General features: G+C 41.9%; 1 pseudogene; it reads left to right on the top strand.

Moving 5' to 3' along the window:
- The window catches only part of LOC147725125 (uncharacterized), a 191,239-nt pseudogene that overhangs the window by 20,106 nt on the left and 154,973 nt on the right, over positions 1-16,160 (top strand).

Below are 16,160 nucleotides of genomic sequence, written 5' to 3'. Positions count from 1 at the left end.
AGGCGGAGCTCTCCTGTAGATTTCCTAGAGGAAGTAGAAAACATCTCTTGGATGCTAGTTATTTTATCCTTGAATAATTTTGCCAAAGTGTTACACCAGGTATTCGAGATAGGTGCCCCGGCCACTAGGGCACTAGGGGCTAAGAAGTTCTGCACAATGGCAAAAAATGTTTTAGAATTATTGTTGACCCAATCAATACAAGCAGAGTAGTATAGGCCTTTGGCCGCACCAATGGCTGCATACTAAAGTTTTTGTTTGACTCGCAAGGCGTGTTTATCCCTAGAGCCGTAACCAATGGAGCGCCATACTCTCTCCAAAGATTTGGACGCATGTTTCAGAGGGATGTATGATGTTACAACGCATACTTTTACTCCGCATACCATTACAACGCGGTATTCACAACGCATACCACTACAACGCATAGCGCTTTGGGGTGCTGGATAGTGGTAAGTATAATTTACTATTCTAACTCCAGTCCCCGTGGACCCTAGGGAAGGTGTTGGATAGTAAATTAAACTTACCTCTTATCCTAGAGCGCCCCCCAGCGCCATGCGTTGTAATGGTATGCGTTGTAATGCCTGCGTTGTAATGGTAGTGCGTTGTAAAAAATGCGTTGTAACAGGTGAATACCGTTTCAGAGTCCTCAGCTCAGAAGTAAACCAGGGCTTAGAGGGGGACTCTCTCCTCAGCCTACAGTGATGACCGAGCTAGAAATTCAGTAAGCAAACTGAGCCAGATTTTCCTCCAGGTCCTCCAGAAGGGAGAGCCGGGAGGCCGCCAGAGTGCTGCTAAGCTGCCCGGGGTCCAATTTCCTAGTGATCCAACAGCCACATCTCAGCTGCCTGCCCATCCCTAACTGTTTGACACCCAAAGAGCCTAAAAAGGTAGGCCACCCCCCAATGACACAGAGTCTGACGGTGCACAGACATAATATCGACTCAAAAATATCGACTGGACATAATATCGACTTTTAAATATAGACTGGACAAAATATCGACAGGACAGAATATAGATGACCAAAATATTGTTTTTAAGGTAAGTGATATAATATCGACTGTTAAAAATATAGATTGTAAAAAATATAGATTTTTTAATAATATCTAAATTGTTATAGTGCATTTTTATGGTATAATATGTGTCAAAAGTGTGTATTTATGTTATAATTAATTTTTATTAATGATTTTTGTTTTTATAATTATTGCGTAATTTAATTCTGTAGCGGGTTGTGGGTTTATAGGGGAATAGGGTGGGAAGTATTTTAATTATAATTAATTAAATAATTACATTTATTTATTGATAGTAAATTTAAATTAATAGTTAATTAATTTATAATAGTTAATTAATTACATTTTAATTGGTAATTAATGTTAATTAATTGATTAATTGGTAATTATGTAAATTTTACGAAATTATTTTTGTAGCGGGTTGTGAGTTTATAGGGGAATTGGGTGGGAAGTGATTAAATTATAAATAATAAATTCATTACATTTATTTATATTTATTTAATTTCAAATAATTGTTAAATAAATTTTAATTATTAAATAATTAATTGTAAATATTTTTATTAATTAGTATTAATAGGTGATCAATAGAAATAATTATTGTTAATTAGTAAATTTAATATATTAATTATTATATTGTATACAAATATTATTTATTTTTAATTAATTAATAATAGATATTCAATAATACATTTTTTAATTATGTTTGAAGTATTTACTTTCCCTAATGTTGTATTCTCTGGAGTGGGAATAGTAATTTTAACCCCTACGCTATCCAACTTTTTCCCTACTGTTGCACCCACTGGAGTGAGAATAGTAATTTTAACCCCTACGCTATCCAACACTTTCCCTACTGTTGCACCCACTGGAGTGGGAATAGTAATTTTAACCTCTACGCTATCCAACGCTTTCCCTACTGTTGCACCCACTGGAGTGGGAATAGTAATTTTTACCCCTACGCTATCCAACGCTTTCCCTACTGTTGCATCCACTGGAGTGGGAATAGTAATTTTTACCCCTACGCTATCCAACGCTTTCCCTACTGTTGCACCCACTGGAGTGGGAATAGTAATTTAAACCCCTGCGCTATCCAACCCTTTCCCTACTGTTGCACCCACTGGAGTGGGAATAGTAATTTAAACCCCTACGCTATCCAACACTTTCCCTACTGTTGCACTCACTGGAGTGGGAATAGTAATTTTAACCCCTACGCTATCCAACGCTTTCCCTACTGTTGCACCCACTGGAGTGGGAATAGTAATTTAAACCCCTACTCTATCCAACACTTTCCCTACTGTTGCACTCACTGGAGTGGGAATAGTAATTTTAACCCCTACGCTATCTAACGCTTTCCCTACTGTTGCACCCACTGGAGTGGGAATAGTAATTTTAACCCCTACGCTATCCAACGCTTTCCCTACTGTTGCACCCACTGGAGTGGGAATAGTAATTTTAACCCCTACGCTATCCAATGCTTTCCCTACGCTTGCACTCTTTGGAGTGGGAATAGTATTTTTTAAACGTCTGCTATCGTACGGTAATATAATAGTATCTTATTTAATTATAGTATGTCTCTATATATATATGTTGTAACAAATATGATTGTAAACATTTATTTTTATTAATTTCATTAATTATTTAATTATTAAAAGTTAATTTAAGTATTTTTAAGTATATTTTAGTAATTAAATTTAAATATTAATTTAATTTAACACTGTTTTTATTAAAGTCGATTTTTTTTTAAACTATATTTTTGTAAACGATATTTTGTACTCAATATTTTTGTACTCACCTGTTTGTAGATACAAACTCGATATTCTGTCTGTCGATATTTTGTCCACGATATTTTTGCAAGTCGATATTTTGTCCCTCGATATTATTTCAGTGATCCGAGTCTGACACCTTATTGCACTTTTCACAGTGCATGAAATGTAGGTTGACAGACGGGAGAAGGAAAACATAGTGTACTTCATGTCCGGAGTAGGCATACCAGACCTTGTCCATGTGCTCCATGGGATTACCCTGAACACTAGGCATGGGTCTATGAATGTGTGACACACATGACGTACATACTTCTAGGGCACCAACATTGTCCCACCTGCTGCATGGGTGTGTGGTAAACACCCCAGACACATATGGTGAGGCAGAGCAGCAATTCGAACATGTATTAATGGCCCACACAGAGTACATGTCAGATATCTGGCACTGTGCAAGCACATTTCAATCAATAGCCTCACTCATGTAGGCCCATGTATTGTACCAGCAGCAGATGCTGTTTTCCACCTCAACCTTCGGCAACAGCAGGGACACACATCCCAAGTGAGACAGGTCACAGACTGAAAGGGCCACACCTGTGTCTCAGATGAGGAAGGGCCATAACCTAATTCATGCACATGACTCTGGTACAAGCAGACAGACAAACGGTGGTAGTGTAACCAGCTGAAGGAGTGCAAAGGTCATGTTAGACACAGTTCACAGACAAGGCATGCACTTACCCCCTCCTTGCTGCTGTCTGGCCTTTAACTGCCCATCCAGGTCAGGCCAGATGTTTGTGAATAGCCACAAATGTGGCTCACTCACCCTTTTTCCACTGCATTACCTTTAACTCAGTGTTGGCATTAGCCTAAGAAAGGCTCGTCTACTCATCTTAGTGTCACGTACAAATGTAAAGGTTGCACATACATTGTGTGATTTATTTTTGCCTGAGCCATCCGATCGTGAACTTTTTATATGTAGACATTCCACCATTGGGACAGGCAGATAGAAGTTGCCTGGATTGACAGGCCAAAAAAACCTCAAGACATTATTTATTGTTAATACTTTTTTAATATCGTCATTCAGTTGTACATAATGCGTTCTCGGCCATATGTAAGGTAACAAAAAGTCTTTTGACACTTCTTTATTATAACTTTTCAGCATGATGCAGACTTCTGTACAGCACAGCTTGAAACACATAGGCAAAGACAATATCTCTGGCTAAAAACTTATAAGGTCCCAAAGGCGAGACCTTTTGGCTATGCCAGTGCTTGTTATAGGTTGCACCCGATAAGCACCTGAATTAAATTGCTTGTCATTGCATTTTCTTAAAACTGCATTTTGCAACAAGTTGAAATTAAGAAATCCTCATACATTGAAATCGCAACTCACCTTTGGAAGTTCATGTTTGATGTCCCCTATTTAGAATCACAAAAATAGTGACTTCCAAAAGGAAGGAATCACAATTTGGAGCAGCAAAATTGCCTTTCATTCATTCTGAAAGGGGCTTTTGCATTCACAAATAGCGATTTGGTCCATTTGCGAATGCAAAAACCTTTCGTACATCTAGGCCCAGAAAATGCATTCAACATGCCTGCCTTCACAGTACTGCAAAATCCGTTTATTGTACCCCTCCCAGGCACACATACACCCACCATGGATACACCACTCCTGCACTGCACATCACAACGATGCAGGCCAAGGTGTGCTCTAAACACACAGTAGTGGACCTTTAAATGAGTGATTCTTCAAGACTTTAGGCCTCACTCCAGTGACACAGGTCTAAGAGCACTAGCTCACCATTAATAATCACTACAAGGTTTGGTGCAACCACCACTCTTGTGCTGCTTAACTCCTGGTACAAGCAGTAGCTTTCACAACTATGACAGTAGTGCTTTGCATGTCCCTCCCATTCCAATATGACCGCAATCCTTGAAACAAGCCTATGGGAGGGCAAACATGCACGATTACATGATCAATGTTTACCTATGGAAACAAAAATGAGCATTAGGTATTCAGATATCAGTACCGTTGGTGCACTCCTGACAGGGTGGAAGGCCTGTTACCACGTGGAGGACTTCCCGTCCCAACAGAGTGTGTGTGGTTTGAAAGAAAACCATTAAAAATATATATCCGGCCATACTCTAGCCTTGTTTTGTACATTTTAAGAAGGGTCTTTTCCTTCGACAGCAGGTCACTGCGTTGCACAGTGGGTGGGCTTTAAAGCAGAGGTTGTTTAGAACTTTCAGCACAGAGATGCGGTGGTCGCTTCCCACACCATGACTTCCTAGCACCTTGCAGAAGAGGGACTGTTGAAAAGAAGGAGTACCTTGTGTCTTTGTGCACCTATGAGGTCACTTTCTGCAAAATGGGAGGTGCAATAAGTTGAAGATACAGCGTCATTTCCACGTCAGGGTTTCAGGTTAAGGCTGCTTCTAGGGTTAGGGGTTCATAGGTGGTGTCACAAATCCTGAGTTTGGTTTGTTGGCCAGTGTCACCTCTGGCAGAAGCGCAAGAGTGACATCACCTCGGAATTGTGGTCCATGGGGGTGCAGTCATTTCAGAAGGGAGGGAGTGGAGCAATGTTAGCAACTTCAGGATCAGGGGACCCATAACACCATTACACATCTGGGCAGAGCTTCTGAGGTGTGTCACCCATCACATTCTGCAAGCCATGCCCACTTGTTGGAGTGTGAAGAAGGTATCTTTCCTATTACTCCTGTTTTGAATTTTTGCCTTGAGACCACACTGTTCCACCACAGAAACAAACTTTTTCCAAATTTGACAAAAAATCCTGGAATGTTTTCAGTACTCTGATCAGCTGTGAAAGGTCTGTAAACTCCCTGAAGATCAAGTAAAAATGTAAATTGTCAAAAATCACTGTTCAAGGGACTATTCCAGTGCCCATCTCCTTGAGACAGATTGGTGAAAAAGTTCATTTTTAGTTTGACTTTAAGTGTGGAATCTGTTGCTAAATAATATTGCTATTGTAGTCTCAATAACAAGGCATGTTCTTGGTTTTTAAGGAGTTACTCTTTGGGACAAGGCGACCATAGAGAAAGATGTGTGTGTTATTCCGCAACCAAGAACACATTTTCAAGTCATCGCCTCTGACACCATCAAAGACAAAGCCTCTGCCCTCAATATCTCTGCCTCCCTAAAAGCAAGTTTCCTGGGGGGGGATGGTTGAGGTGGCAGGAGCAGCAACATATTTAAAGGAGACAAAGACTTCCAAGAAACAGGCCAGAGTGACCCTACAATATTCAACAACAACCAGGTTTGAACAACTGTCCATGATACATTTAGAACAAGACAATATCTCTTATCCAGAAATATTTGACCACAATATTGCAACCCATGTGGTCACTGCTGTGCTGTACGGGGCACAGGCATTTTTTGTGTTCGATCGAGAGTGTCCTCGTCTGAGGAAATGAAGAAAATTCATGGAGAATTAAAGAGTGCCATTGATAGAATACCTAAGGTTGCGATTGGAGGGCAAGGAGACCTTACCATATCACAGGATGATAGGAGTAAATTTGAAAAGTTCAATTGCACGTTTTGCGGGGATTTTGCTTTAACAAACAACCCTTCGACTTATGAAGAGGCCATTAATATCTATAAAAGCCTTCCATCACTCCTAGGTGCAAATGGCGAGCATGCAATACCTTCAATGGTCTGGCTGTATCCACTGAGCAAGCTGGACTCCAAGGCATGTCAGCTGGTGCGCAGCATCAGTTCTCAGCTGATTGAAGATGCTCAAGCTGCCATGGAGGAGCTACATGAGTTTGACATGGAGTGCAATGACATGCTCGCCGAGCCGGCCGCTGCACATTTCCACGACATCAAGAGTAGAATAAAAACATTAATGAATCTCACCAATCAGTACAGGATCGGCTTCCAAGCAGACCTCGCTAGAGTCCTACTGGCTGTTCGAGGAGGCAGAGAAGAGGAAAGTGCACTAAAGGAGATGTGAATCACCAAAGAAAAATCCCCATTTAGTACCAAACAACTTTCTGAATTTCTGAAATCGAAACAGAATGAGGTAAACTTCGTCAGTGGATACATGGACTTGTTGACAGAGTCAAAGGCGGTGAAAATTGTACCTTCTCAGTTGGAAGTGAACCAAGTGTTACGTGACCTCAGAGTGGAGCTTGTTGTAGTATGCCCCTTTAAGAGTTGCTGTAGTCCTTTAAGATTTGTTATGGTTCTATCTGTGTTCTATGTTCTATATGTGGAAGTTAGGCAGTGTTTGCCTGTCTCCTGCATACTGTGGATGTTCAAGCTGTTTCTCTGGATTAAAGCCTCTCTTCACCTTACAACTGTCTCCTGGAATTACTACATAATTTTGGCGACGCTGTGGGATATTTTACAGAACTTCTAAAAAAAAAATTTTTTAAATATGTCATTTTGATGAAGAGAAATCCTTTGAAACAGCGTTCACGCATACTTCAAGGTATTTATTTTTATATTGTGTATATTGATTGCACCCGCGCCTGCACTCTCTTTAAATACATGTGCTTTGATTGCACCAGCGGCAGAAATTTCTTTGTTTCCTGTATTTTTTTTCTCTCTCCCATTTACAAGACTTCTACAATTTTATCTTCCTTTGTGTCAAATCTACTTTGTATTGAAACCATCTTTTCAAACTCTATTTTTCATGTCTATATTTGACTTTCGATTTTTAATAACTTTCACACCGTGAAGTTAGATATTGAAATCTGTTTTACCGTCGTGAGCTCCAGTCCCTCGAGCTGTGTTTACATTTGAAATTGACTCCGTGTTCTGAACTCGCTCTTGTGCTCGCACGCTCACTTTGCTGCCGTCAGCCTTCCGAGTCCTCCTGTGGTGCCTCTTATCGTCATCACGCATCACGCTCCTACGTGAACTCTACGTAAATTGCCTGCTTTGTCTCATCGTCATCACGCATCATAGCATGACTCCATTTTGAGTTTCCAGGTATCCATGGTAACGATATTCAACCCCGATGCACACGGCAACATTTCCTCTTAACGCTGATGCGCAAATCTTTACGAAAAGCATTTCTATTTGTTTTATTTTTAACGTTGATGCACAAATCTTTACGAAAAGCATTTCTAGTTTTTATTTTTAACATTGCAACGCATACTGGCTGACTTTGAGAAGAGCATTACTGACTATATTTACTATTGGATCATCACTGAATATCAACTATTTTACATCAACTAGACATCGGTGACTACTTTTCTTATTTTAATTTATTATATTACTGTTTCTTCATGATTATTTCTGAAATGTAATGTATTTTACTCATTTCTGAAGCTTCTTTTCTACATACAAATCTATTTTTTTCTCTTTTCTCTACACGTTATTGAGCATGGCTAACAATATTGTTTCTCCTGCACATTTTCCTCCTGTAGCTGGTGATCCCAAAGTGGAATGGGACCTATGGTTTCCTACATTCTTAGCTTTTGTCGATGTTGTAGAAGAAGATGGATGTTCTCCTAAAAGAAAGTTAGCTTTATTAAAAAATTGTTTAGGTGGTGCAGGCCTTAAAGAATTAGAAAATGTACCTCCTATTGAAGGCGCTGGTGACATTAATGTATTTGATGTTGTAGTTAAGCAACTAAGCGCTAGGTTTGGGAGAAAAATAAATACTGTTATGGAACGTTTTAAGTTCTACTCACGTATACAAAAAAAAGATGAATCAATTGAAAACTATGTAGCTGCTTTGCAAACTCTAGCTAGTTCTTGTGCTTTCGAGACAATTAATTTTGATCAAGTTCTCAGAGACCAAATAATGATGAGAACAAAAAGTAAGAAAATACAAGAACGTTTATGGATGGGTACAGAAACTACTCTTAAGGCTGTGTTAAATATTGCAAAAGGCATTGAACAGTCTGAACTTTTTGTGAGTGAAATTCGAGGTCAAGAAAATAAAAACAAAGTAGTAATTCCTGAAGTTTCAATAGTAAAAGAACCCTCCAATGTAAAAAAGTCTGATGGGAATGCTGTTGTTCCTGTTAACTCTGCCTGTGCTCTTGATAATGTTTCTGTTTCTTCTGACTCTGCCTGCACTCTTAATGATTTTTCCAATACTAATTCTAGTCTTAGAGTTCCTGAACATATTGTTGTGCCTGTTATTGATTCTCTCAGGAGAAGTGTTCGCGTAAGGTCTTCTCCCATCAAATTGCGTGATTATCTTCATTAGTTCCTGTTTTTTATTTTGTTTTTTTTTTCTTTTCAAAGGGAGATGATGTGTAGTATGCCCCTTTAAGAGTTGCTGTAGTACTTTAAGATTTGTTATGGTTCTATCTGTGTTCTATGTTCTATATGTGGAAGTTAGGCAGTGTGTGCCTGTCTCCTGCATACTGTGGATGTTCAAGCTGTTTCTCTGGATTAAAGCCTCTCTTCACCTTACAACTGTCTCTTGGAATTACTACACTTGTGATCTCACTCATGTTCTCTTCATCAGGAAAAGAGGAACCTTTTTTCAGAACTACATTACTACTGGCTAAAGGAAAAACAGTTGAAGAAACCCACCCGCTCAACCTCTGGAGAGTGGGTTAACGATATCGATGTGAACCAAAGATCTAGAGTCTTCGTGAACGAGTTCATGGAGTTTACCAGGCTCAATGCCTCAGACAAGAAGATCCAGTTCGTTGTGTCCTCGGTTCGCGATCCCAGTAACCCAGGAGTTTCGATTTACTTGTATGAACGGGGGGTTCTAAAAGACAAAGCCTTCCACCCGCCACGCCCTGACACCCCTAAGATAAGTCAAATATCTCATGACAGTGTGCTTGTCACCTGTGCACTGCTGCCTGCTGGGCCTGACCCAGTGCTGAACTACCGTGTGGGTTACAGGACCAGGCGTGAGGTGAGCTGGAACAGCGTTGATGGAGAGGACACCAGTAAAAGGGTCACAGTGACGGGTCTGGGTCCTAACTGCCTGTACCAGTTCAGACAATTAGCGGTGTGTGCTCGATGGGTCACCTTACCAAGTCAACCCACCCACATGATCAAGACCCTTCCATGCAGCCCACCTGAGAAGCTGTAAGGCTGGCAGACTGGACCCAGAGGCATCACCCTCACCTGGAAGGAGCCTGACACCATTGGTGCTGGCACCAGAATAAGTGCCTACAAGGTGGAATTCACAGAGGAATCTACAGATACAAAGACGTGGAAGGAGCAACTAACTGCACAGAAGGTCGAGACCTGCACTATCGAAGGAGTCAACCCCAAATCATCCTACAGATTCCGAGTGTCCGCAATCTGCGATAATGCTGGATGCAGCGCCACGAGTGAGGAGTATGTCTTGAAAAGAGATGGGGGTAAGTAACTGTTCTACACCTGACTCACTTCCCATACGTTAGTTGCACAATGTGCACTGTTCACACAATCAGGCACGTTGCCCTATACAGAGATTCTTTAGCACATTGTACCAGCAATTTAAACACAAAGCAAACACATTGCCTCATCACAGTTTTCTCTGATGAAACGTCAAAAAGACGAAACCAGTAATAATGAATTGCGGCTTTCCAACTTGATGTATTTTTTTAATTTAATAGCATAAATTCACAAATGGGGAATAAAAAGAAGGGAGAGGCTATTTACCTACTTACCGGGCAAATAGGGATTTTATGTTGGTATTTAGATGGCTGCTGGATAAATAGCAAAGATTATGCACTAATTGACAGGCTGCCCTATACATGGGTAGTAGGTTTAATTATTCACCTGCCTGCTGACTAAATACTAGAGATTATGTAGTATTTGACTGGAGACTGTGCAAACAGCAAAGAAACTTCAGCATTCACCCGGCCGCCAACTAGACAGCAGAGATCATGTACTATTTCGCTGGCTGCCAATAAGCTTCACTATTCACCCAGCCACTGACTAGATAGCAAAGATAATGTACTCATACAAAGAAGGTTTAATATATACCAGGATACTGACAAAATAGCAGAGCTTAAAGTACCATTTATTGAAGAAACCTAACAACATGTTGTCACGAACTAAACAGCAGGCATTCTGAACTAGCAAGCCAGGTACCAGATACAAGCGAAAGGTTTCTCTGTATGTTAGGTGCACTTGGTGACTACAGTAGGAGTAAGTGGGGGGAAGAAAGATGTTGTGGAATTGTTAGGCGACTGCCACAGGAATGGTCCTTAGCATGCTAATGCATGATGCATATAACTGGTAGCTGTGAGTTCTTTGTTCCTGTTTGAGTCTCTGTTCTTCCTTTGTAGGCGTCTGTCAGCCTCTGCAGTCACCAGCCTTTGGTCCTCCTTTAAGGTCTTTTCAATGTCCTAATCTCTCTGACAGTCTTTTGTTTGGTTTCACCTACACTCCTATACAATCTGTGCCCTCTGATTTCCTCAGCCTGTGTTCACTGTGATGTGTGTATGGTTTTGGAATTCTCTTGGCTTCTTCCATCTCACTGTCCTGGGCAGTCTTTGCATGTAATGTTGTCATTCACAAGCACAAACCACCTCTTACTCCCTTTGGTGTCTTGATCGTTCCACATTGTACCTGCTCTCCAACCTCAGACTTGGACTCCAGTCTTTGTGTCCAGAGGTGGTGGGTGATGCAGGATGGGACTACCTCTCTAGGTCAATTGATGGTCAAATAGCTGATTCAGCCGTTCAATTTACCCAGATAGTTCAATTAACCTTAGCAGTGACGCCGGTTATGTAAACCAAACATTAGGTAGCAACAATTCAGCTGGCCATTTGCAAAACAGCACATGTTCTCTGCTATTTGCTGGCTAAATAGTATACATTAAGCACTCTCTAGCCAGCAGCTATGCAAATAACCAGGAACATTCACTGTTTACCTGCCCCCTGACTAATTAGCAGAATGTATGTACTATTTGACCAGCAGTCAAACAAACAACAAAGACTTTCACTCATTACCTTTCTGCTGTCAAAACGGCAGATGTTACTTGTGATTGGCCATTAAACAGACACATATCAAATAAACCTAATTACTTTCCTGACTGCTGCTGGTTAAGTAATAGATAGTAAACAGTATTTCACCAGTAGGGTTGCAAGTAGAAAAAAACAAAAGTATTCACCGGGTGGCTTTATAAATAGCAGATAATAAGCACAACTTGGCCAGAAGATGTGCAAATAGCAGAAAAACTTCATGATTTACCCAGGTCATGTCCAAACAGCGTAGATTTTGTGTTACTATGCCTTATGCAGATTTAAATGCTTACCACAAGGAATAACTGCAAACAAGGAGTGAATATAATTGGTAACCATCTCGTTATGAAAGTTAAGGTCCTGAAGTACCTTTATTTTATTTGCAAAAAGATGTCATATATTTGGCACAAATATTTTGAGACTGAAATAGTATTGTACAAACCAACTTGTTCACAGAACACTGAATCACAGGGAGTTGTAGAACAACCTACCTAATTATTTTCATTAGGCAGGTGCCAATTTGCAACCACCTTATTTGCCAGTAATCTCATGGATGGTGGCCTGCAAGGGACAGAACACACGATCTCTATGACTCCTTCGTTAAAGGAGCCAGTGCTGCACTGAGAAAAAAAACCTTCAGTGTTGGAAATCTTCAACCACATGAGGTTGCCAATATGATTCCAAAAGGGAAAAGGCTCCTTAGGGCACTGCTTCCCCTTTAGAAAATAGTTACTACCCTAAACCCGAGGGTTCTTAGCTCATCAATGGTTTGTGAAATGCATTGGAATCATAAACTGTCAGTAAAATATTTTCAGACTTGGAAAGAAGATACAACTTGGAAAGAGAATGAGGGAACGTCTTTACATGATTTCTCCTTTTTGAAATTGAGAAACTATCAAAAAAGTCATTTTATTAGGTGCTGTCCGAGTACATGCTAGAGTCAATACCACAGGGCCATGGTCAGAGGTAACCCTTGGGTACACTTGAATTCGGGCATCCTTCAATAGATAATGCGGAGCAAAAAAATAGTCCAACCTCACAAGTTTTTGGTGTGGGCAAGAGTAAAAAATGTACGCTGGCTCCTTTCCCCTCAAAGTAGCCCACACATCTACCAAGCCATGCGCATCAACCAAAGATTGAAGCGCCTTAAAAACGTTTGCTTTCCTGCCAGTATACCTGTAGCTGACATTTCCCAGAGAATTAGAGGCAAGGTTTATATTAAAATCTCCACCGACTATTACTGGAGTTGGCCACAAAGCCAATTCGACATTGAGCAATTCTAAAACTAGTTCCTCATCAAAATTGGAACCATATATGGAACCCATCGTAAATTTCAATATCCCACTAACGCATTCAGCTATGGCCCATCTCCCATGTTCATCTGTCAATGTTCTTCCAGTATTAACAATGTGTTTTTTCGACAGAATTGCAAAGCCCCTTGATGTAATGGCCTGTTCAGTGCAAGCCAATATCACGTACCCCAGCTCGATTAACAGTTTTCTCTTGGCCCATGCTATGTGGGTTTCCTGGAGACATATCAAATCACACTGAAGCATCTGCAACTCACTCGCAACATGCTGCCTTTTATTAAGGCAATTTGATCCCCTAACATTCAGAGAGCCTAATCTAATACTTGTATCTCCCATCTATCTCCCCTGTACATCTAAAGTAATAAGGCATGTGCCATAGACACCTATATATATCACACATCGCAAAAAAGTGCACTCGTGGATTTTTTTTTCTCCTAACCCCGTGCCACCCCCATCCACCCAAACCCCCCTCCCCACATGGAATAAAATGTACCACCTGACCTGGCGGAGTACGCATCATTCAACTTTTCCTGAACAAAGCATACGTTGTTATCTGTGTTTAATCTACATGACGTGTCTTTACCCACTGTTAGTAGCCCTCCCGTGGTCAACAAATCAGCTCTCTCCCCGGACCTAGTGTAAGAGCATTGCTTTCCATAGTATTGATCAGCAATTCTTCTGTTGCAGTATCAGTTACGAATGCATTTGCAACCATATCTGCTACCATGTCTGCCGCTAAAGCATTGTCGCCAGTGAGCCCACTCAATGGCAAAACTGAAGGTTGATTTACCAGGTCTGCTGCCAACTTGGTTTTGACTGCCGATTTTTTTGAAAAATTGCAATCACTGTGCAGTTTTTTAGTGGGGTATCTTGCTGCCCCCTCCTACCAACTTGCAGTTATAGCTTCTCCACTCCCTGAGCTCCGAGACCAGCGTTTTTGCCTAGCCCCGAAGACCCCCGAAGAGTCCCGTACCTGCCCAGCCTGCCTCCTTCTATTTCCGGCTCCGTTTTCGCCGCTATTGTCTGCTTGCGGGGCGCTAGATGTCTCCATGTTTGATGCCGCGTTAGATGCATCAGCCCGTCCAGTCATTGCTGCCACCGCCAAGCCCAGAGTTGCAGCCCCCACGGGCTTTTTCTCCTCTCCCTTTCAGGTCCATTCCAGCTCCAATTGACACCGCTAACCACCGCTGACCACAAGAAGAACGCGGAGTCGATCCACTCCACGCCTTATTTATGAAGGCCTTGCGCCGCCGGTGCGCCACTTTTAAAATGGGAAAAAGTGACGCACCGGCGGCGCAAGGCCTTCATAAATAAGGCCCAGGAGTTCTCAGCTGCGAGCTCGGCTGTTCCACTGCGCCGCTTACACCGCTTACTCCACTTACTCCAAGAGAGCAGACGAAAGCACCGAAGACGCTACGGGTCCACATTACGCCACACAGAGGAGCAGATTTTGAAACACAGCGGTGTCCATAGGAGTCACTAAACCACCGAAACACGACCCCCGCCAACAAAAAACTTTTTGGAAGTTTTCACCAATCTTCAACACATCAAGAACGGATGAAGAAGGTCACATGTAGGAGCTGTGGAGGAGCAGTACACAAGCTGCTCACACGGCCACCACAGCGGCCGCTATGTGCTGGATTTGTAAAGCGCACTGCTGCCCGTAAGCGTCCTGGCGCTGAAGACCGCTGGGGAACCCGTCCTGGCTTTCCCTGTGAGATGGACCCTACTGGGTATCTCCAAGGTGAAACCAGGCATCCCGGCTTTTTTTGTGGGGGGCCGTTGTAGAGATGAGGCAAGCTTAATGCCCAGAGTTGCCGAGTGTGGTCCCTGGTTAGAGTAGGCACCGAGGCGAGAATTATCGAGTCCGTTTTGACCCTGGTCCACGACCCTGCCGAGTCAGGAATTGAACCCTGGTCCCGGGCCATTCTCTGCTTCGGGGTCTGCCGCCTCTAACCAGTGAGCCACACCACTCCACTCCACTCCGCCTGGAGGCTGCTATCTTGCCCCATATTGACTCTAGCATGTACTCGGACAGCACCTAAGCCCCGGGGTTTTTCTTTTGATAGGAAACTGTTGGTGGATGGAAAGTTTGTTTCTTATATGAATGAATAGATCACAGCTTTTTTTTTATTAACCTGGGCAGTACGAAAACTAAGTATGTTTTGGATGCGTTTAAAGCTGCTTTTAGGGGGGAAGCTTTCAGTATTGATTTATACAGGCAAAAACAACTTCCGACTAGCTTACAAGAACTGTATCAGGCTTTGACATTGGCAGAAGAAAAGCTAATGCAGGGCATGCATGGCGGTACAGATGTTGGTGATCTATCAACGGAAGTAGCCAGGTGCAAGGCGAAAATAAACCTCCACTGGAGTCAAGAGGCAGCCAAGAAATATCTAATTAAGCACTAACTGAACTATGAATATGGGGAGGCAAGTGGTAGGTGCTTGGCTCAAAAACTTAGATCAAAGGAAGCGGCCCAGAGAATTAATGCAATTCTTGATTCCAGGGGGAATCGTGTGGAAAATAAAGTTGGGATATTGGAGGTGTTTAAAGATTTTTATGAAGTATTGTATGCAGGAGAGAAGTATGATTGCCAAAAGGGTGAGCTCCTGATTCAGCATTTCTGTGGGAATGATCTGGGGGATTCCGAGGCAGAGATGCTGGAGGCCCCTATAAATATGGGAGAGCTAGAGAGAGCTCTAAATGAGCTAGCATCCGGAAAAGCGGCAGGGCCGGATGAATTTCGGCTCTAGATTCATAAAACTTTTTTGGGAGTCCTGCAGGAGGATATGTTGGCTACATTCAGACAAACTCATATTGGTGCCTCTCCTTTGACTTGGGATTTGGCCAGTATCGCAGTGTTTTAAAAAAAAGATAAGCCTGCTGATCACCCGGCTTCATATCAACCGATATCTCTCCTGAACGCGGATGGGAAAATATAATAAAAAATCCTAGTGACTAGGCTGACGGAAGTTATAACACCACTTGTTTCGATTAGGCAACATGGATTTATTCCTAAACGGGGAACGATGAACCACGTCAATAGAGTAATAACGCTTTTTGATCATGATAATTGTACTGGGGACGCGCTTAGCCTTATTTTATTAGATGCCGAGAAGGATTTCGACCGCGTTACATGGGGATTCCTGTGGGCGGTCATGCGGTGACGTGGGTTTAGGCAACAGTTTATA

The sequence above is a fragment of the Lissotriton vulgaris genome, chromosome 4_1 (assembly GCF_964263255.1).
Source record: "Lissotriton vulgaris chromosome 4_1, aLisVul1.2, whole genome shotgun sequence".
Taxonomy (NCBI): Eukaryota; Metazoa; Chordata; class Amphibia; order Caudata; family Salamandridae; genus Lissotriton; species Lissotriton vulgaris.
The sequence above is the reverse complement of the archived record's forward strand: the minus strand, read 5'-3'. Positions and strand labels throughout refer to the sequence as shown.